Here is a 25,349-nt window from a genome sequence, read left to right on the forward strand (position 1 = left end):
ATGGTTTATAGGTTGGATGTGCCGTCGTTAGCCATCTACATCAATGAAAATTACGTTTGCCAACTAACGCTACATTTTCTTTTCAGCCGAGGCAAAAGCTACTGATTTGGCCCTAAGTTTTATTCAAAATATAATGAAGAAACGTTTTGTTATCTTTTCCGACTCACTTTCAGTATTACAATCTATTTACAACTAAAACATGGAAAATCCTTACAATCAAAATATTCTTCTCAGCCTTCATGAACTATCTTTTTAAAAGTCCATCATATTTTGTTGGATTCCCAGTCATGCTGATACCGCAGTAAAGAAATCTCTGTCATTACAACTACCATATACTGTTTTAGACCAAATATCAACAAATATATTTTAACTAAATGGCAATCATCTTAGAACAATGCTTCGTTTAACAAACTTAATGATATTAAACCTACTCTAGGTGAATAGCACCTAAGAAACAGATCGGTTTGCAGGGAGGAAGTTGCTCCTCCTCGTTGTCGAATATGTCATACTCGGTTGACTCATTCTTCTGAATAATGAAGATCAACCTGAATTTGAAAACCTATTGACATTTGACCTCCAACTGTGATCCTGACCTTTAACTAGTAGCCTTGATGTTGCGTACGATATGTATTCATCTTTGGTAAAAACATTTTTCTAACAATTTTAGGGTAAACATAAGGGTAAAAAAATATTACTACCTCAAATCAGACTGATAGAAAATTAAGCATTCAGTATATAGTGTAAACGCTATGCGGCATGTAGCATTAAATAGTTAGTCTTTAGCTTCTTTGGCTAATTAGCTGCACTCCATACATCGATCTACTGCCAAACATGTAGTGCACTTTAAGATATTGACACTGCAGTTTTTATTTAAGAAATAATTATAGCAAAAGGGTGTTTTATGCACGATGTGCGGTTTTACGTCGGGCGTTATAGTACGCCGGACGTAATGATATTATTTGTACGAGTGTATAAATGGTGTTAAAACACCATTTTCTATAAATTATTTCGATTGTAATATGCTCTTAATCTAAAACTGTAGATAAAATACAGTAGCGCTCTTTCTTGGTCGCAACAAAACCTTTGACATCACCGCATGTTATATAGGAACAATTATCAAACCGAATATGAAAAGAAATCTTAAAAAATATCCCCAAGTGGATTCGAACTCTCAAAGCGATTTACATATATCAAATTGTTATCTCCATTTTAATGTTGCAATGTTACTAATATGTACTTGTCAAGTAATCTGCAAGCATTTTGAATTTTTATTTTATCATCTATATTAAAATGGACTCGTCCTTGCGTTTTGGCGGGAATATCGTTATCATTTGGGATTAGTATTGACTTTACTTCATGAATTTTGTAACAAAATTGCTACCTATGACTGTTTATATCTAAAAACGCCATAATGCTGTGCTATACCTACACTTACGTGTTTGCTCTATTATTAGTGACGGAAGCAAAATTTACGCGCAGTTTACTTTAGTTACTAACACCTGCATCGTTATGTTGATATAAAATTGGTCTAAATATTAGTATCTTAAGATAATCTTGCCATAATTTTATATTCGTGATTCTCTTAGACTTGCTTTTTCAACAAAAACGATAAATTATACGCACTTGAAAGACTGTTTCTTATGGATTTTACAGCTGCATATGCTTTATGGATGGTTGTACATCTTAGTAGGCAAAATCAAAAGCTAATCCCCACAAAATAGAAAATGACAATATCCGTGCAAAATCTGTTAATAGAAAATTATTTTGAATATCTAAAAAGTAGGATTAAGGTATCATCCTAGTTAGAAATTCTTAAGAAATTATACGTTTTTTCTTTTTAACAGAACGGTGCTTTTCAAATTCTTTCATTAATATCAGCACTGATTTTGCAAGAAAGTATATACAGTTATATGAATTTGTTAAGATACCGATGTAATCTTTCAAAGTAAATTGTTTACCATGGTCATATGCTAAGAGCGAAAACGACTCGGGTGGTATATTAGTGTTACAAAAAGGTTATGTAACGAATTGTAATATGACATTGAAACTATCCAAATATGTTTGATTTTGATGACCTAGTAAACGTAATAGTCTATTTTTCAACCTTGGTAATATTAGTCAACTGATAATTCCAATTAACAAATGACTTGATATAGAATGACTTGACACCGTGAAGTGTTTTATATTGCATAGTAATTATATTTATGTTGTGTTTAATGCGCTGGCGTAAAGAAAAATAAAATGTTCGCTTTTTTTTGTAACACGCTCCTTCTTGTTATTTTCATTATTTAGCATTTCAGAGATGCAAGAACAATATTTACACGCTATAATATTTCTGAGTCGACGAAATGTAGTTCTGACGAACATTGAGAGATGATACTGAATATTCTAGCCTGTGTAATTTGTCTTATTGGAATAACACGATGCCGTGGTTTTGTGTAAAACCACGTTACAGAAACTTGTCTTGTTCTGATTTGTCATTTTACAAACACAACTGGATTGGATATGTCACAAATCTGAACAAATGTGAACTTCACTTAGCCAACAGGTAAACGTTTGACAAGCATGTACTTTCAAAATATTCAAACTCGTTAATTCTCCGATATGTCGTTCATCTATATGCAATGTAATATTTCCAACAATGATATTTATTTGATGCTTCGTTTGTCGTACAGTGTAAGAAAATCATAGTGTTTGCTTTGGGACAACTGAATTTCAAATGTTTAATGGATTTACAAAATAAATGTAAAGCTGGAATCATACTGCCCCTGATTGGCTTGCGGGTGTGTTCTGGATTCCCATCTTCTGATTGCTCTGGATGTGTAACGGAAAAAGGTTTTTTCGAATTGTTAATTTGTTTCAGTCGTACCAGAACCTTAATTTACCTTATTAGAACCGGAATAAAACCATAATAGCTTGTATTTTTGACCATAGTGATTGTCTTCCTGTTTCGATCTTTTAAGAATTGTTAAGATCTTTTCAGAACTATTACGGATATATTTTCCGTGGCAAAATTTTGAGAATGTTGAAAACTTTGCACCCTTACCCACCGATGCCGATTTCTGAACGGATACGACGGATGACTTACGAATGAGTTACAAGTTCCAAGGATACGTTATTGATGAAAGCCTTCTTAATAGGTTAATGTTCTGGTTTGTATTGTTAGTACAGAGATTCTAAATAATAAATTGGAATTTAAGGTATAGGGTGTCTATTTCATTAATTTGTTTATCTTAAACACGATCAGAACACTTTAGACTAAAATCCTTAAGATAGCAAAATATATGCAAGTATACATACTCATAAATGCCAGTAGGTCAAAATGCGTTCCCTTCAGAAAAGTCCGCGAATTAATATGATTAAATTTTATATTTTTTGCTTTTGGGTTAACGTCGCACCGACGCAATTATATGTGATATAGTGACTTTCCAGCTTTGAAGGTGGAGAAAAATGATGTGCCCTTCCGTGAAATAATGTATTACGAGCGGGCTTTTAAGAGAAGAACCACCGACATTCCGTAAGTCAACTGCTTTGCTCTCTCAGATTATTGATTTAATACCCTGAGTGAGGCTTGAACCCACTTCGGTGAGGGACAAGTGTTCTGAAGTCAGCGAACTTAATCTCTCAGCCAAGGAGGTCCCCAACAAAAATAGGCGTTTAAGATGTAGAGACTATGGAACAGAATTCATACATAGGAGTTATTTTTAACGAGAAAAAATCTAATATATTTGTGAGAAACTTTCAAAAAGCACCGTGTGGGCTCTGAGTAGCACCATAGAAATGATACGCCCTCTTAAAGATTTTGGGGTTCGTGTTTATGAAAATCTCCAAAACTCCTGTGCAACACACTTCAGTGCATCGATAACGTGTAAAGTTGTGGTTTGGTGTCCTTTCTTGAATTGCAAGGTCCTAGTCATATACCGACGTTGGCGTTCCATTGAGGTTTTGGAATACGCTTATATATATTCAAACAGTCTTGAAGTTATGGACAGACAGAACATTTAAGTAAGAATCCAAAAGCAAGGATTACGTACACTTTATTATTCAAACAAATTGGAGAGATCTTTGTTTGCCAAAACCGTGCTGAGAAACATAATGTATTCTTTATGGTTGTTATGTTATAATATATTGTTATGATTTGACTCGTACCCGTAAAGTACGTAAACAGTAATCTCTTATCTCTCATATAAATTAGCTCTAATCGGTAATAGTATATCTAAAATAAATTGTGATTTTAAATACATATATGATGACTTAGAATTGTATGTCATAAATGTTTAGCCATATCATTTCATCAAATGGAAATGTTATTTAGACATGTAAACGTACGCTCTGACATTTGTTCATATCCTTATAGGTGACATATAGGCCCGTAGGGCCGGGTACTATAGTTTGTTTCGTTTAATGTAAAATTTTATTTATTTTGTCAATATCTTTTAAATCTTAGATAAGATATTTGATTTTTTACATTAAGGTGATGCAAACTCGATTATAATGTAATAAAGCAAATCCTGCCCTAAACAAGAGGAAATTTGACAGTTCTAAACAAGCGTTGTACCACTCACAATGGTTAAAGCATGAACTGAGTTCAAGATACTTTCTTTTATGTATAGCTATCAAACTAGCAGAGCAACTCTGTATCTAACAGAATTGCTTACAGGGTATATTCCTCGTTGACAAGGTTTGAGGTCGTCTGAAAATTCTTAATGTCGTTATGTTGTTCCATACAACAAGTGCAAAACATTCAATGATAGAAGTTTCTGTACTAATGGTCCAAAACTTTGGAATGAACTGCCATTAGGACTAGCAAAAGTTAATCACTTGATGCATTCAAGAAAATCTTAAGACACTGTATCTCAGATATTTCGCGGCATTGTTTTATTTATTTATTTATTTATTTTTTATTTTTTTTTTGATAACTATTTATTATGCGAAAACAGCAGGTGACAATTCTTAAATTTTTGTAAAAGGTTTTTGCATTTCAACATATATATTTCCAAGGTTTGTTTGAATAAACGCACTTGTTGGTAAGGCCCAATGTGTATGGGTAGTGTGTAGTATTTTTTCTTAAATAGTATATGATGGCACCATTTCCGAGGGAGTGGGAGAGTTTTGAACCTCTATATGCAGCTCGTCTGGGCTTACCATAGGTGTCTTAAGCACTGTTATTCGCAATAGGGGTAAAATGACGGACCTCAAAGGGAGAGGCGCGGTCCTGAATATTTGTTACAATAAGGCTGTTATTATTATTATTAATATTGTCACTATTAATATTGTTATAGTAAAAATAATTATTATTATGTACAACGCCATTGAATTTATAATTGTATAAAAAATAGGCGTTTAATCAATTTATTCAGTTTCTATCTCAGTAAAACAATAAAGATTAAAGCTACTTCTTCGGCTGCAGGATCTGTATGCATTTCATTTGTGATTATTTAATACACATAATTATATATCATTTGAAAATATATTGGTTTACTGGAGTTTTAGATATGATAAAGAGAAAACTATGTATTGGATCTCCGGCTGTAGACTAATAGTTTTCTATTAGAAGCATTATCAACGGATTAATTATATAGTTGTCAAATCAATGATCATATTTTATGGATTATGAGAATAACTTAATACAAAATAAGACAATGTAGTATGTTTTTATGAATATATAAACACTTCAATAACGGTATTTTTGTGTCGAAAACTCAATACACATTACTGTAATATTACAGTCGAAAATTTCTTATATTGTATTACTACTTTTAAGGGGGATAAAGATCAATGTCTTTGGGCATCAAAACACATAAACATTACTGTAGTTGGGCAAGAATTTATTGTAGTTTGGTCTTATCTTCATAATTTTAACTCGCACAACACAAATCAAATATGGAAGAGGGGCAAACAAAACATATTAATTCAAGCATTTAAAGCAGATAATTTCCATATAATCTGCTTCCCCTCAATTTTAGCAAAATAAGCATGCTACCCCATGTGAATCGAAAAAAAAAATTGAACATAAGTTTTATATATTAGTTAATGAATTTGAGAAATTACATTTTCTCGCTGCAAAGGGCAATGGACATTCATTTTGCGGTTCTCGTTTAAAAATGTGCATGCGGAACTAGAGACGAGTTTTCGTTTACACTTTTATCGGTTTTGCACACGATTACCGATTCCTGAACGGTTCGTGAACAAATAATGGTTTGTTCCCCGAAATTGAGAAAATTATTGGCAAACTACTCTCTTAACTTAATATATCATGAACGATTAACTGAAACGTTCTAAATTGGTATAAATTATATTTTTCTCAACACCCTTTGTTTGTTCAAAGTTCTCCTGTATAATTCTTAAATGATAATCAAATGTAAAATTGAATAGAATAATATCATAAATACAGAATGAGATGTATATCAACAACTAAAATCGGATCAAAATGCCGTAGCAGCTTTAAATGTATCAAACTTAAGTGTGTGGTGGCATAAATCTGTGAAGCAGAAAAAAAAGTACCACGCTTCATTATCTCCACTGGGATATATAAACAACTATAAACAAATATCATGTAATTTCAAAATGCCGTAGCAGCTTTAAAAGTATCAATGAACGGATATTTAACTTGTTTGCTTAACGGATATTTAACTTGTTTGCTTAGCCCGCCCGCTTAGCTCAGTAGGTAGAGTGTTGGTCTACGGATCGCGGGGTCGTGAGTTCGATCCTCGGGCTAGGCGTATGTTCTCCGTGACTATTTGATAAACGACATTGTGTCTGAAATCATTAGTCCTCCACCTCTGATTCATGTGGAGAATTTGGCAGTTACTTGCGGAGAACAGGTTTGTATTGGTACATAATCCAGGAACACTGGTTAGGTTAACTGCCCGCCGTTACATGACTGAAATACTGTTGAAAAAGGGCGTTAAACCCAAAACAAACAAAACAAAAAACTTGTTTGCTTACATCTTTTTTTCAAAAAAAAAAGATGAGGTGGCTTATCAATATTTGCAAAACGAAAAACGAGAAGGAATTTGCTGTCCAGTTTGACAGGCTCAAAACTTATTTCAACAAAATAAGAGTAAGTAAAAAAGAAACATTATATTTTCGTTTTAGGAAACTATTTACCATTGGGAAGATAATAGTTATTACAATTTTTCCAACTTCTAGAAGTAAACAGCAAGCAGCGTTTGATTTACAAACTATACCATGTACAAAATATAGTAGAAAAAAACTGTGGATTTTTGAAAAACTCAACAGGGTATTTTTACAATGGAACATGGATACTACGGCATTGTAAAGGTAATATCTGATTGTTTTATATGCATACTGTGATCAAATAAAAGGAGCATGTAAGAGACATAGTTCAAATGTTCTTTTGTAAACAAAAATTATAGCATAGCAGAACGTCAGGTTTTATTCAGTTGTGTTACCGTGCCGTCATACCTCTTTACATTATCATCAAACTATCATTCATTTATACGACTATACTTTATTTTATATCTTTGTAAAGGGAAAAGAATTACGAACACTTCAATAGGATAATACATATTGTGGGTTCATTCTAATGAAAACAATATTTGTTACAAAAAAAATCCTTCTTTGTTTCTATTGAAACATTTCAACCAGATATAAAATCAATAATGCCCAGCAAGCGTTTCCAAGAGGGATTATTTTACCGATAAGACGGCAAACCTAACCACCTAATTGTTGATCATGATGTGAACAATAAGTTTTTGAAAATACTTTTTTGAAATTTTTTTAAATGATTTCATTTTTTTAAATTTTATTGTAATAAATACAGTAGGTTATGGACAGTGTGTTGTGTGCAAGTCAGAGGCCACTATCTCGAAAACTTGTTTGTATCGTAAGTTAAGGTATGATTTACGATAAACCTAAGGTAAGACTAATGTAGCGTTATTCAGCTGTCTCCAAACACCTCTTAACGCTCTCGTAAAGGTTTCGTAACTTAAGGTATTGTTAGTTAGTTACGATATCGTAAGTCGTGGATAAGCCATTTAGTGACGTAATTTTCAACTAACTGCACGTGTATCTGATAGCCCACAAGCTGTCCGTTGCTAAACATTACGGGAAATATGTCCATATAAAGTGAATTTTATCACTTGCAACGGTATAATGCTTACTAGAAAGTATTTACATTTTCATTCCGTAATAAAACAAAATAGGAATTGTCTAATATTTATTCAGCGATGACTTCTACAATGTTAGAGATGCCTATTAATTTTACGCTCAACTTAAACTCTAAAATTTTGGTCACATATACCAAGCTTTGTAAGGAATGTTAAAATACCCAACATCTGCATTGTAAAACAATCTACTTTACCGATAAGGCAAAAACCACTGTTTGAGTTCATAATAAACAATGTCAAACTTTTGCCTTTTTCTGTGATGAAATAAGTCAGTTAACTGCATTAGTATCCATGGGTTCCTTGCATGTTTTAAGCTATTCTTCACAAATGCCTGGCAACTCCCCCTCATAAGTCAGAGGTGGAGAATGAATGACTTTAGATATATTGTCTTTTAGCCAATAATCACGGAGAACAAGGACGCCTCACCATGTATTCGAACTACTTTGAGATCTTGTGTGTCCTATGTATTATGCTAGCAGAGCTGGGATCTGCGTGTAGCGTTCTATTTTAAAAATCAATTTATCACATGTTTGACATCGCATGAGTATTATAAAGCCATTACTTAAAAATGATAATACATTAGTTTAATAAAGCTTTGACGTCCTAGTCCTTTATAGTATAGGAGACGTTGGTCAAGTTGACTTGTTTATAATAGTTAAAGAAAGAAGAAATTTTAAAGTTTCGACAGGAAAAGCTAATCTGTGATAAAAAGAATATTTCATTTGTGACTTTTCACATTGATTTCATTTGACTTGTTAAATAAAATTGATACAATGCTCGGCAGAGCCTCGCATTTCATCATTTTATTCAACTCGTCTAATAAATTCAATATGAAAAGACACTCTTGTAAGACATTCATGTAATATTCTCTATAAATTTTTAATCTATATAGACGTTTCAGCCTGTTTTTAATCTTGTCTCTTTCTCAGGAGGCGACCTTCTTGTGAAATATTTACCGTCAAAAATAAGTTCATGTTGATCAGACAGAAGTGGTTCTTTGTAACTATACATATGTAGTCTTTCACAATGCAATTCCTTTCATTATCGGTCAGTTCAGAAAACAGTGATGGAAAATAATTCAGTCTCACCACTTATTACAGTCTAAGATTCCAGGAACAGGAATTCTATGATAGAGAATTTCAACCACATGTGTATCTGAATATAAACGCAACATGTTTCGTACTGCTCTAAAGCTTTATAATGTATGCATTTTTTTCCAGTAGAATCGGCCGGTGAATATATACAGCAGTAACTGTGGTAAAAGAAATTATATGAAATACCTTTTGAACTAGGCGCGTCACAAGGTGAGAGTGTGTATTTTCATCTCTCAGGGGTCGTAACTCTGGAAATAGAGGGCGAAGACAGACAACAGTAATAGGAGGTGCACAATTTCATATCATGATATTTTTTTAAGACTCAGGCAAGGTTTCATTTATATGAAACACTTTTTGGGGAGGAGGGTTACACGATGAAAACGTGCGTTTTTTACTATTTCAGGGGCCATAACTTTGGAAATATGATGCAAAACAATACCAAAAATAGGAGATGCGTAAGTTAATATCATGATAAAGACTCATGCAAAGTTTCATCTGTTCATATCAAATACTTTTTGAGCTAGGCGCGTCACAAAATTCCAATGGAATTACCCACAGACGGACGGATGACAGAACGCACAGTAGTAAATCTATATGCTCCCTCAACTCTGTTGTTGGGGCACAAGACATGTGCGTTTTCATCTATAAAAACATATTAAAAGCACTAAATTTATCCATCAATACGAAATAAATTCATGTTCGTTGACATGATTGGATGGAAAGACAACTTCAACAAATATAATTCCGCTAGTTTCAGCGTGGTACAATACCAAACAGACAGATTCATGTTCAGATAGGCCGAAAAATAAAAGTTTTTTACGCTACGAGAACGCTAAGGGGTGGATTTTTCAGCCATAACTTACGAGGACATTTGCGAAGTGTCGTAAATAACGAGGCTTTCGAGAGAGAAAATATCTGCCACGAATGCCTTACGAACCCTTTACGAACATCTTAGGACTTAAGGTACCTTCGAGATAGTGGCCCCAGGAAGGGAACCGCGGGTTTCTTTATAGATGATTTTGCTAATTAGCAACTCTAAGTAAACAACATCAAACATTTTGTGTTACTCTTGTTGATTTAACCTTTAAAACTCAATGTATTTACATTTCTAGAGCACAAAAGTGAAATAAAATCATATCAGTTTGAAAAAGCTATCTTTGAAGTATCGCTATGCATTTTTTGTAAGTATATACAAAGAATAAGCATGTTTGCATGTCAAAACAAAAACATATATAAACCGTGGACCTGGTAACGCCAGTGTGATAATCATTCTACTCCGGCACCTTTGTGAAACATATTGGGACTGGTATATTATTGTCGCGTTACCGTTGTTATTTCTATTTATGTCTCATAAACCAGTGAAATTTGACAGCAATGGGTAAAGCACAAGGTAAGTGTAAAATTACGACTGTCGTACCGGCATATTACACTACCAATGTTACATTCATATTTATGAATGCTTCGTTAATAAATTATATAATATCACGCACAGTATAATACATTAGGACAGGTATATACATGTATATGACATATTAACATTCGTAATAACTGCCCATATCACATAAATCAACTGTGACTTGAACAAGTCTTTCAACTAACCCAGACTAGACAATTTCAGTTTTCATTTCCTTAAGGCTCTGTTTTTCTTTTTGATAGATAAGGAAACACAGTAAAATTAATCAAACATTGGCGCTTTACATTTTCAGTCCAAATACAAAAAGGAAAAACATTGGACATATAGAAACGTTTTAACAATATAGCAAGTGTTCTACTGTCCCAAGTTATTGATACATAAATACAAACAAACAGAGATTTGGTTAAGCATGGCATTGCAACTGAAATTCAGTCATGTAATGTTAGGCAGTTAACCTAACCAGTGTCCTTGGATTCTGTACCGGTACTACTCAGTTTTATATGAATGCACAGACTGACATTATTAAGTGTTTTATAGAAATTCCATCTAAAATTATAGTTACATGGATGATGTAATATATATCTCAGGTAATTTCTGAAATAACAGAAGAAAATAGATTGAAACTTACCCCTAACAGTTTTAGATAAATCAGTGACAATTATGGCTTCAGTTTCTTCTTAAATACATTTTAAAAGCGCAGTGGTAACGTATTTTACAGCGGAAAAATATCACTATCTGACAAGCAAAGAAGTATATTGTATTCTTTTAACACAGAATAACTGATATTAATTCGGTTTATGATTCTGATAATGTTTCTGGAATATTTTCTGAATATATATCATTATTGCAATAAAACAAGGTTGTTGAAATGGTAACGTAACATTGTGTGATGTATGTTACCTTATTATCCCCCTTCAATTAAGTGATAGCGCTATGACAGTGAACATTGCAGATCAAATAAAATTCATTATTTCATTTAATTATATCATTTTATCCAGTTTAAGTTGTTTCAGAATTTTATTCGTTGTTTGTGGCACTACGGCTCATTATATGCAAACTAGCTAAGCACACTTAGTTTGCAGCAAATTAATACAATAAGATTAAAAAGTAATATTTTAGAAAACACTGAGAGACTTTAAGACCAGATCAAAACTGATCTGTAATTCAAATTGATTTGAAACTTAGAAAATGCCATTCTGTAACATTCTCATTAATATTAATGAATATGTATTTAACTAAATACCATAAAAGTGCTGCTATCTAAATGTATCAGCTTCATTTAAATACAAATTTTATTGTTTTATAACCAAAACTGACCAAACAATGACTGATTATCATCTATATGGTTGTCCTTTCCAAAAATAAAAGGTTGCCGTGGAAACAGTGAAATCATATATAGTTGAAAAAGATCTTTTCATGGGAACATTTTTTTTTATTTTGAAAGAGTTGGTCTTGCAAAACAATTTCATACCTATGAAAAAAGTCTAAGTGGTGCATGGTAAACATTATTGGCCCTTTACTAATTGTATATGTGTTTACATTAGCAGAATATTAAACATTAAGTATAAATAATAAGGCACAGTTCCTTTGCATGTAATGAAAAAATCAGGACTTTATGAAATAAGCTAAGATGTTTCCAAAAAGACATTAGCGATTAAGTAAAATGTTCCTAAACGGTACTTGTATTCTTTCAACAAAACTACATTATCAATATACTTCTAATGCAGATAAAAAGTTTAAAATATTTGTGCAGTAGGGCAGACTCAGATAAATGAGTGCCAATCTTCGTATCTCTTGCTTGAATATTCCCTGTTGAATAGTCATTCTTGCTCCTACTTCCCCCTTCATCCGACCCTTGTATCTACCTCTTACCACTCCATCCCCATTTTCTTGTATTTTGCATAATTATATTTATAATGTACTTATTGTTCGGATTTTTTGAAGCAACCCGTCTACAATATTTTTCTGTTACAGCTTTTTGTTGTGGGCCTACTTTGCGATGCATGGCTCTATGACTGTATTTGGGGTGCTATGTGTCCGGGAAATCTACCCTTACACTTTATCTTTTTAAATGTTTAGGTATATGAAATGGTAGTTTTAAATGTAACGAGATGGATAATAGGAAAGTAAGTAGTACGGGTACTTGTGTGTCATACAGACACTGCAGCCATCTAAGATATTTTTGTAGTATCCAACTATGAAATACCTTTACATACTTACCAGAATTTTGTATGAAGTTGAAATGCACAAAAGGAATAGTAAAATTAATCATGTTACTTTTTAATCGTATGCAAGATGATCTATACATGGTCGATAAAATAATTAAGCATTTCATTGACTTCAAAAAGTTACTTTCGTACTGTCTGAAAGACAATGCGATATATTCAAAATTATATACAGATGTTATTAATAAAAGCATTTGGAACATATAATGTTTTTTTATATTTTTTTTTCTTCATTTTAGGAGAGCTTAAAAGCGTGGGAGATTGTCTTCGCAACACTGTTTTGTACTTTTGGGGTGTCTCAACACTACTCCAGTGGTTTGATTATTTTCATTCTCATACTATCTTAGGATGTAAAACTGTATATCGTGAAGGTCATGGCTTTTTTAAAAGGATCAGAGCTTTTTGCAAACAATACAATTTATTGTTGATTTATATACCTCATAACATTCCGGCAGCTGCAGGTAAGGATTCCAGTATAAACAGTACTTTTGCCAACACATTGCCTGATCAACTGAACTGTTCAAATACTGTAGGCAAACGTATTTTAGTTATTCATTTGTATGCACATATCCAGCTTCAAAGTATAAAGTTTTTCATTGCCAATATGCTCTCAGTACGGCGATATTTGGAACAAGTGATAAAAAAAATTGTGTATTTAGATTTTTTATAAAATTGCCCCATACACATCGACACGAGAGATGTGAAACTTGGACAATAAGGCAGCCAGATTATATTGGCTTTTTATATACTTTCATCATACGTGAAGTGTTACTTGGGCTCCAGCAACAAAAAAATAATACCCCTGAATAACAGGGATGCAACAACTGCAGTAAAAAATATGAATTTACATCCAAACAAAATGTTGGTATCAGCTATGGTTGAAACTCTTTTGAACTACATTTGTAATAATCGCATAGAAAAACACGTTGTTGGTAAGTAATGTTCATGACATTTTCAACACACGCATTACTATATATTGTAAGTACGTGAATTATGTCACTTTGAAAACTTACAAACTAGCTGAAAAGCAAACAAGTGTCATGGTTTGAATGATTATTTGTTGACATTTTCATAACATATTGCCTGTGCATTTATAAAATATGCATGCATAGCGTGCCATTCTGCTGATAGATATTCTAGGTTATATAAAGTAACTATATTACACTGATATTCATAAAAGATGTTTTGTAGATTTTGTGGCTGTGAAAATCCACGTAATATAGTTCAGAGCAATATCCAGAATTATCATATGTAAGTTCCTACGACATAGCTGTTTCAGTAAAATATCGAAATAAAAAGTCAACGGAATTACGTGATTTTACATTATTTTGTCTTGTTAGAAAAAAGAAATATAAAAAGTTTTGGTAAAATCATTTTTAATACAGAAAACATGCGGTTTATCACAAGTATTGATTATCAAAATTTCGATTTTGGATATGTTTTTCTTTCCTGTGATAAAGAAGTGTTGTTTCTGCATGAGCTGGTCGGGTAAGAGAAAACAAAAATAATTTTAAAAAATCCACTTTGCTCGAAACAACAAATTTTAACATGTATCAATGTTATAAAAACACTTTTATAGGATTAAAATTTACAATATTAACTTTATTTCAAGTTCATGAAGGACATACATATACATATACATAGTAATTGGTTTTGTTTAAACTAGTAAATGTTAGATGGAGGCAAAAATGCCTCGTACCATGGCAAAAACATTTCTGAAGCGGATTTGTTTTGAAGAGCAATAAACAGACGTCCTTTTGAAATTACATAGAAATACATGTCTAAAATATTCGCAAATACGTTTAAATCAAAGTAAAGGTATCTATCTTTGAGATTCATTGAGCAAACCTGAAAAAAGACGGATATTGTGCCAGTAAAATAGACTCTCCCCGTTGACTTTCGTCAGTTTGCATTTGCCCACATGTCTTGTCGCAGAGAGACAATATCCTTCAGCAGCGTTTACTGACAAATGATTACAACATCACCTTCACTAGGTTTTGTATTGAGTTCAAACAAACATTTATATGCCATGTCATTTCTTAATCCTTCTTGATGAAATAGAAAAGCTACGCGTTCCTAAGCCAACGAAATTATGGACTGCTTCGATGAGCCATCTAAGACATAGAAGACAGAGCGTTTGTCGCAACGACGACATTACGAGTAGCTACATCCAGGAACTGTCCGCCTACTTAACTGAAGAACTGTTGCAAACGGTACTTTTATCTAAAATAAACAATTAAAAGGTGGTGTTTAACATGTTTAATCAATGAAGAGTATCAAAAGTACCAAAACAATTAACTGAAAAGTTTGGGAAGAAAAGGAAAAGACACAACTTTAACTGAGCAAGACATTAATCTACACAATGTACCCACCTTTGATTTGCAGTTTGTGATGTACACACAATATTTAGTTTAGTCGGTGTATTGTGCTGTGAATTGAAAGACATATTGTGTCCAAATTCGACATATTATCCCTATACCTGCAATCTCTACAGTAACCTATAAATAGCTTTTGGTATTGTATTCAGATACGTGTTGACCGAACTAAGTCTCCTGTTTGCCGCACAATTGAGAATAAAGTACAATAAGACAACACTAAATCCTCGAATCTGACCACATACAAAACATATAACATCTTGAACGCCACAACCTTGTTTGATGAAAAGTGTATTTGGTATTGTTTATACTAAAAATGATGACTGCTATAATGCTCGCCACAGTTTTTACTGGATTTTGTTTTCTTTTTAATAAACTTAGTGCGAAACTCATCCGGTTTTATAAGCAATGTTTTACGCAAGATGTAAGTGATATGATTCATCAAACCATGGCAGTAAAATCCCGTATCTACAGCTGATGCACTCAAGCAGGGTAATGTATAATACGAACTGAATAAACGTAAGCATGTATTAAAACGGTGTTATGTGTGCATGACGCTTTTTGTTTGGATTCTTGTGTACCTGTTCGAGCGAAAATATCGTTTTTCAATATACGACGTTACTGCACAAACATTAGAGAGTTTGAGATTTCAACCTTCGCCTTCCCCTTCAACGTCTCTCATGTATATTTGGGGTAAAACGTCACCGATATGCGTGTATTTTATTTATATCAGACGTTGCTACTAAAGTTTTCCATCTAATATCAAGTAAGCCTAGACTTCGCTTCATTACTATGTGAAATAAAAAGCTTAGTTTCAGGATTTCTGCTTATTAAGTTATTCGATTATCTATATGTATAATTGGACTAAATTTGATGCGAAACACTATCAATAAGTATAAGAATAATGACGTTTTGTTTGGCTAATGATTTTAACTAAATACATTGAATTGAACCTGGAAGTATGAAGTTATCAACTGATTTTGAGAAACTTTGAGATTTTGTTCAGACTTTAACTTCTACGGCATATTTGTGTCCTCAGGCGGTATTGATTATACCAGAAAGGCCTTTTTGTCGTAAGAAGTGAAGTTTTAAACGTCCGAAGATGTGATATCACGAAAGTCAAAACTTCAGTCTTTGTACATCTACTCTGTCCACATACTCGGCATCAAAGACTGAAATCTGAATGTTGGTACATAGCATGACAGTCATTTTACTTGAAAAATTAATGATCACGCACGATTATCATTTGGTGGAACATTTTATTTTAACTTCCAAAAAAAAATCAATCCGTTTCTGTAGGACACTTAAGACAATTGCGTTTTAATTATAAACATAAAATGGTACTAGTAAGACGGAAAAAAAAATTCTGAAGTATCAGACAATTTCAGATCTATGATATCATGATGCGAGAAGTTTCCTGTTAGCCGTATGGGATAACTCCATTCTTTACATGCACGGACCCAGAGCCTGGCAGAAGGGCATTGTAGGTCAATCCCCCTTTGATTCTTACATTTTACAAAGAAAATCGGTCTAAAAACTTGGTGTGACTAACCCCCCACCCCCAGGGATGGGTGACCCCTCTTTAAAGTTGGTGTCCCTCTAATCAAAATTTCTTGATCTGCACATGCTTTACTTTTGAAATAGTATATTCAAACAAATACGTGTATATGCCCACATGTTATTTCGTGCGACAATTTTCGTCTCCACCTAGCAGTTCTTGATTGTTTCGCTAAACACATAGTGACTTGACACGATTATATTGTGCTGTCTGAGAGTTTGGCATTATACAGAGTCAAACTGAGTGCCACGATGCCAAAACGTATGATATCACGAGAGTATCTTACATTTGTTTCAAATCACTTGTTAAATGTATTCATAAATTGTGTATATTGACTCATCTTATCAACATATCTTTTAAAAGGTTAGATTTTCAACAGGTACAGTCTACAAGTAAAACGCGTATTTTAAGGAATTCGATGTACAAAGTACCAATTCAAAGTAAAAAAAAAACTATGAATACTAGTCAACAGCCTTTTGTGTTTTCTTTATCTCATATATTTAACTTAACTTAAAGTATATCAAGAAATGCATTTGTAGTAGTTGGTGTCTCATGTTTTTGTTTAAAAATATTAATTGTAATATCTTTCAAGAACACCATCAACAATAGAATACGCTGATATGATTATCATTTTTATTTTCTCTCATATATAATTTACAATCGTGCATTGTATACTAATATCATTTTATATAAAATGATTATTTTTTGTAATCGCACTTATATCCATGCGATGATTATGTTAATTGAAATGTTTTTATTTAATTTTCATTTTTAAAACCTCTTGTAAAAGTCATGCACTTTCGGACAATTGATATCAAAATGCACGAGAAAAACGATTATAATTACAGATAAATTGAATGGGCGGATTAAAAGAAGTAAGGTACATTGTAAAGTTTAAAATCTCAAAGAATTTTAATCGAACTTCAACTTCATACGTTAACTTCGCAAGAAACGTTGAAGGGGAAGGCGAAGGTTGAAATCTCAAACTCTCTATTATCATTAAAACTAGTTCGAACTCTTTTAAGTGTACAATAAGTTTTGCTTGTAATTTTATATTGCTAAATGTACTGGCAAACGGCTTACAAAGAACACGGAATACATTATTTCCAGTAATATACATGTACAGAATGTATCAGTAATTCACTAGATATAATTCATTTAATGTTTTTTCCCTAATGAAATTAAAAATGATGAATCGATGTTTTTGCTCTAATTTGAAGAAGTAATAAAGGTATGGGAAAAAAGTCTCGTTTTATATGTGTTTTGTACCATTCTTATCATTTGGAAAGTAAACACTTTGAAAAATAGAATTTCATTAAAAGGCGATTGATTATATGAGTTAACATTTCTATGCAACATTTCAAAAGCAGAAATCTGGCTACATGAGTTCCAGCGAGTTTGTGTGCTCAGGTAGTGTTATTCTAAAGGCTGCATTTTTATCTTGTTTACTTTTTATGTTTTATGGTATCGTTTGTGTTGCAAGAGTCCGAATACAGATATTCTTAGGTAAGTGAATACTGTTATTTGTACCTGAATGAAAAATTGCTCAAAGTCCTGTGTTTTTATGACCTACTCTTATCCTATTCAGATCTTTGTGTGAAAGAAAGTAACATCTAAAAGAAATATGTTCTGTATTATATATAACCTATTATCTATATTATCAAATATAGATAAAGAAAAGATAAACAACATCACATGAGTTACATAATATTTGTTTACCGGTTGCGTTTATTACTCATGTGGGCAAATAATACACTATGTTGTTTATTTTTTCTTTATAATTTACTTGATCCGGCACAGACTTTTATATATATATATATATATATATATATATATATATATATATATATATATATATATATATATATATATATATATATATCGCAACCACGGAGAGCTGGTTGAAAGAATGCTAGGAATTAAATTTCCTTGTAATTGATCACAAAATAAGTAGATAATAGAGAAAGTCATTGTCATTCGACTGGTTTCAAACGTAAGTGATTTTCAAGAATGACGTAGCTTGGTTACTTGGCAAGATAAGGGGACGTTTCTCTTTGACGTTAAATCGGGCGTCCAATAAGTGACGTCTAAAACGAGTCTATTGTAAAAGTGACGTTATCTGTTTCTGTTCGGTACGGGATTAAATATTCTTATAAAATTATAAAATATTGTTCTTTCAGTCTCCTTAAATTTGTGCTTTATGTCTGCATTTTATAAAGAGGGAAAATAGAATATTTCGGCTCAACTGTAGGACAGGTTTCCAAATGTTTATTTACATTCAAAAATCGCAATCGCGACTCTCTGATTTGTTGATTATGAACAGTAGCTCGGTGTCGCAGGTAATCTCCTGTTTCGCCAATATACTCCAGCCCGCAGCCACTGCATTTCATAACATACTGTGAAATCATTTAAATTCGTTGGCATGAAATTTCGTGCAAACGTGAAGAAGGACTGTTTCGCACGGGCTTTAATTCGCGCATTTTCAATTTTATAAAGGAAACAATATAATCAAATAATAATAATAGCGCGGTCTTAAATTCGCACATCGGTCCTAGCGCGAAATACGCGAAAATTCGTCCTACGCGAATAAAAATGATTTCACAGTAAACCACATTTTTCACAGTTCATGATGCACTAAATCTTATGTTGAAAGAAAATTCGTTTCCTTCGTGTATATATCTGCAGAGACCGCAGTTTGTTCTTTGACATTTTTATGCTAGGTGCGGTTGGCTGTTCTTCAAAGCGCGCTTTTGTAAGATTTTTTTTTTCAAATTCAGCATTTGTCGTTTACTTTTAATGAATTTAAATTGACTGAATATTTCTCTGAGTCTGTTGTCTGACTTCAAAACAAGGAGGTTATTCATTATGACTGTGAACATTTCAGGATTGAAAGTGGAGACGTAAGGAATGATATGAAGTAAAACATCCTATATATATTACAACATAGGAAAAAAAGTTTGACTTGATAGTTATATTTGATAAGCTTAAAATGAATTAAACTGACACAAATTATGACAATTGTAAGAATAAAAGCAGGGTTCGCTGTATTCAGTCAGTTATTTTTGCCATTTTTAGACCCGAAAATATGTTCTGTATATCTGAGGTTTCGCTATAACCGAATTTGCTGTATGTATCGTGTCTAATATAGAACAACTAAAGCAAAACAAAAAGTCAGAAGTGATAAATTGTTCGCTATATCCACTGGCGCCAGATCAGGAAGAAAATGCCTCTGTACATGTTATACCCTACCCCTAGGTATTCTATAAGAACCATGGTCATGAACGGGAAAATATACTAACCCATTTCAATCGCGTATTTCATACCTAAAACACGCAGTTCAGTAAATGTGTACTATTGATATTAAACAAGCGATAATTTATCTTCCATCGTGCACCAGTCACATTGTCTCAATATTCCATATGGCAGAGATGCTCCATATATTTTACGCTTTAGTCAACGTTGCAGAAAAAACTTGCGTGAACTCCCCTAATGAACATCCGGTCTAGAGGTCACGGCAGTGTGCACATGTTAAGTGAAATGTAAACAAACAAAAACAGAATGCAATATATTCACAGTTTTACGATAAGGCTCGAAATGATGAATGAAATTCATCTTGTATATGATTTTGAATTTGAAATCATACATTGGTATACATCTATTCTGTTTAATTAATTCATTATGCACATTTATGCTGCATATAAACATTTTAGCGTACACGTGTAGTAAAATGACGACTGACATACATTTTCACATCAATCAATCAGAGTGTGTCTGTAATCTAGACCGGAACTTCACCAGGGAAGTTCAAGCAAGTTTTTTGTGTACCTTTGAAAAAACTGTAAACTACACGTTGTTTTTCTAAGATAAGAAGTATTGAAGAAATGTGACCGGCACGCAACGGAAGATAAATTACCACTTGTTTAATATCAATAGTACACATTTACTGAACTGCGTGTTTTAGGTATGAAATACGCGATTGAAATGGGTTAGTATATTTTCCCGTTCACGACCATGGTTCTTATAGAATACCTAGGGGTAGGGTATAACATGTACAGAGGCATTTTCTTTCTGATCTGGCGCCAGTGGCTATATCCGAGATTTCATTATAACAGAGTTTATATTGATATTTTTTTTATATTTTTTTTTCTTGTAAATTTACACAATATCTATTGGAAACCCCGGGAGTTTTTCAAAGTGAAATCAGACCTCAGAAACAACAGTAACTTCATGAGATAGACGTGAATGGAATTTAATCATTATCATGAATAGTGTATTCTGTAAGTATACGCAAATTTGTCACGATTATTTATGGTTCTTTATAATACTGTTATTCATATAAATCTGTACTAAAATCTAACTTTATATTATCTACCTTGTGAGTAGTTTCTGAGTGATTGAATTATCAGTCGCTATAGAGGCTTTACTTAGGGTATGGTAAGTTAATATCAGTAAATGACCACATTTGCGCTCTAACATGGTTTCGAAAGAGGACTACATGGTTTGTGTAAAATGATGTATGGATGCACTATGGATCACCTAAATTATTTCATGCTAACTAATGAAATATTGTATTCTATCGGTTTAATATTTTTAAATTTCATCACTCACACTCAAATATGAAATATATATTTTCACACTGTGAGAGATATAGCTCCGCCCCCTCATACATTGTGTATTAATTTTAAATTATTTGCTTAAAACAAGATGGAAATTGTAGTCGCACTTTGTTCTTTATAGTATATTTCTCGATTCAAATTATTTTACTTAATGAGAACTTCATAATGTTATGCAGCTAAAAATAAAATAAAATCGAACTTTATGTTATGTGCGTCTTTCTAACGTCACAACACGTCTGACGTCATGTCTGTTTACGCGCGTCTGTTTCCCGTGCTGAGATTAAAACTGTTGCAAAATGCACATCTCGACGTAATTGACCATAAAATAAAAAGAAAATTTGTTTGTTTTTCGTGAATATGGAATATATCTCACCTCGAAGTGAGAAAATTTTCACTCGCGCTCCGCGCCCATGAAAATATTTGAAATTTTCTCACCTCGAAGTGAGATATATTCCATATTCACTCAAAACAAAGAAATATGCTCTATTTACTGCATTTCATTAAAATGAAAAATAAATGGATCGATACAATTGTTTAGAAATGTTGTTAAAACGTTATTTTTACTTATTTTCTTTACTAAATTATAGAGTAAGTGATTGTCACATGTGTAGGTCCATACCGACCCATTTGATACGAACAAAGAAAATATAAGAACATGATGAACATTATGATGAAAATCATTTTAATTATTTCTCGATTCAATTTAGTTCTTACAGTGAGAGTTATTGATCATAAATGTAACAATGTGTTGTTTAAGTTAGATATTGGCAAAATAAATAACATTATACTGATGCTCATCAGTCAAAACTGGACTCTTCTGTCTTATAGCAAGTAAGGACGTGAAATGTGCTATATATTACCGTATGAAGAACAAGAATTAATGGTTTTACTATTTTATGTATTTTCATTACCATGTTCTGAAATGTATACAAAAACACATTTTGAATTCATACTTGAAGGTTTGTCCTTAAGGAGAGATAATTGTTCATGCGGAAGTAGTAGTATAGTCCCGTCCGTTGGGCAGCTTTCCTGCGAGGCTGCGAGGCTCTCACATGACCCTATGACGTAACAGTGAGTCATCACGTGGGGCGGAGCTTCCGCCAAAATTTCCATGACGTCACAATCGGGCAACAATATGGCGGACAGGTCAATGACCTAGAACAATCGGGGAGCCGCACCCAACATTCCAAAAATCAAAAGAGAGTAGGTGAGTCAATCGGAAATTCCCATGACCTCACGGCCACACCCGTAACATTCCCAATATCGAAAGAGAGTAGGTGAGTCAATCGGAACTTCCCATGACGTCAACTGGCGCAACCTTAACGTTCCGTTACCACCCAGTTTCTCTATTTTTAGCATTAGACAATAGAGGATCTTTTATAACGGTGTTCTTTTACTGAGTAGTACAGTCCCGCCCGTTGTGCAGCTTACCTGCGAGGCTGCGAGGCTATCACGTGACGTCACAGTGAGTCATGGCGTGTGGGTGGGGCTTACGCGGAAAAACACATGACGTCACAATCGCGCAACAATATGGCAGACAGGTCAATGCCCTAGAACAATGGGGGAGCCGCCCCCAACATTCCAAATAACAATAGAGAGTAGGTAATTCCTATGACGTCATAGGTCGCACCCAACATTCCTAATAACAATAGAGAGTAGATAATTCCCATGACGTCATACGCAGCACCCAACATTCCAACTAACAATAGAGACTAGGTGAGTCAATCGGAAATTCCCACGGCGTCACTTGGCGCACCATTAACGTTCCGTTACCACCCAGCTTCTCTATGTTTAACATTAGACAATAGAGGATCTTTTATAACGATGTTCTTTTACTATTAACGTAGTTATATTATTCATATTCATTTCTTTATCAATGTTCTATTGTTCTAACATAATAGATTTCTCAACTGAATAACCGTAAACCGCTCCCAGTTCAACTTTATATTAAAACTATATTAAATGTAAACAAATTTATTCGATCAACGAAACAATCGATATACAATATCATAGGATCAAATGACTAAGTGGTAATTTTACGGCTGTATATTAACACAGATCAAATGACGAAGTTTTCAATCTCTAGTGAGATAGCCTTTCAACGAGATAACAATCCATATCAGTTACAAAATGTGCTTTAAGCCTAAAAACAGACAATTTAACTATCAAAAAAAGTCCTATGATTTTATTTAACTCATTTAAAATTCTTTTTTTTTCTTATTTGTTTAACGTAATTTTGAAATTTTATGTCGCTTTATTCCGTGTAGCAGGTAATCATTAATTTCAATATAGCCACGCACCTACTATCCGATTTAATTACCTGTTATTTTATGACACACGTCTTTATCAAATACCACGGTATCGAGAGATCAAAAATATAATAAACTACCTGTTGAAGTAAGGTCAACGAACTTTGTATTTTTTCTTTCATTCTGCATTAAAATTTAAAAAAAGAAAGAAAAAAACAACACTGTTCGCATATAATAGTCAATTTTATTTATTTCCTTGTAGACATAGCAAGAAATCACCTACTCCTCATTCGATAATAGTAATCGTTAGATAAAAACAAAGTCATTTTCTTTACAGTTTTATTGTCTTTTTTTTCAACCACTTTTTAACGTTTTCCTATCATGGATATTCGGGGCTGATTTTTTAACCTTAACAGTTCGCTTTCTGCCCAACGCTCGACCCTCTGCACCGGCCCCTCGGCGTCTATCTGTAGCACTTTTCAAGCTCCAACTCCAGCTCCATCCTGTCGAACTGGTGCTGTTTCTTTCTGTATTGACCGATTCACCGCTTTTATCGTCGTGCATCATCTTCTTATGACGTAACATGTTATCTCGTCTGCTGAAAATCTTGCCGCAAACGTCGCATGTGCTCATCTCCGCAGCCGGTTTAATTATTCCATCCTCCAATCACTTTGAGACAAATATCGCACTTAAAAAGCGCAGTCGGCGTCCAAATTACGAATGAGGAGGAGTCATATGTGCATTCATTTTAATATTGACAGATTGTGCTGTTATACACATTTTAGCATACACGTGTATTGTTGTGAGGGAAGTCAGTAAAGTTTCTGAGAGAAGTCTGAATAGTTGTGAGGGAAGTATATATTGTTGTGAGGGAAGTCTGTATTGTTGTGAGGAAAGTCTATATTGTTGTGAGGGAAGTCTGCATTGTTGTGAGGGAGGTTTGTATTGTTGTGAGGGAAGTCTGTGTTGTTGTGAGGGAAGTCTATATAGTTGTGAGGGAAGTCTGCATTGTTGTGAGGGAGTTCTGAATAGTTGTGAGGGAGCTCTGAATTAATGTGAGGGAGTTCTAAATAGTTGTGAGGGAGATCTGTATAGTTGTGAGGGAAGTCTGTATTGTTGTGAGAGAAGTCTGTATAGTTGTGAGAGAAGTCTGCATTGTTGTGAGGGAAGTCTGTATAGTTAGATCGGCGTGAGGGAGGACTGTATAGATGTGAGGGAAGTCTGTATAGTTGTGAGGTAGGCGTGAGGGAGGTCTGCATAATTGTGAGGGAAGTCTGTATATATTTGAGTTAGGCCTTTATAGTGGTGCGGGAGGTCTGCATCGTTGTAAGGGAGGCATACATATAATTGTGAAGGAATGTCAAACTATTAAATAATTCGACTCATTTCTACGACCTTAAGTTTTGTAGCAGATATATCCTTGCGAGGTATTTAAAGTCTTGTACAGAAAGCGCCAAAAGCGCATTTATGAGCGCCAAGTGCGCCCTCCTAATTACTCATTTTACCTCCTCATTACTTATGTTACCTCCTCATTTACTCGTTTTACCTCATATTTACGCATTTTCCCTCCTCATTGTTCTCATTTACTCAATGAAACATTAGTGGTAGCAGCAGCAGCAGCAGAAGTAGTAGCAGGAGCAAAAGCATCATTACCAGCAGCAGCATCATCAGCTGTTGTGGATCAAA

At 33.5% G+C, this 25,349-nt stretch overlaps 1 long non-coding RNA gene across 1 annotated transcript; it reads left to right on the forward strand.

The window, feature by feature from the left end:
- Positions 1 to 2,231: 2,231 nt before the first annotated feature.
- On the forward strand, positions 2,232 to 14,875 carry LOC123551601 (uncharacterized). Its single transcript, XR_006686442.2, has 3 exons — positions 2,232 to 2,835; positions 7,099 to 7,284; positions 13,105 to 14,875. It is a non-coding gene; the product is annotated as an uncharacterized LOC123551601 (long non-coding RNA).
- The last annotated feature ends 10,474 nt before the right edge of the window (positions 14,876 to 25,349 follow it).

The sequence above is a fragment of the Mercenaria mercenaria genome, chromosome 4 (assembly GCF_021730395.1).
Source record: "Mercenaria mercenaria strain notata chromosome 4, MADL_Memer_1, whole genome shotgun sequence".
Classification (NCBI taxonomy): Eukaryota; Metazoa; Mollusca; class Bivalvia; order Venerida; family Veneridae; genus Mercenaria; species Mercenaria mercenaria.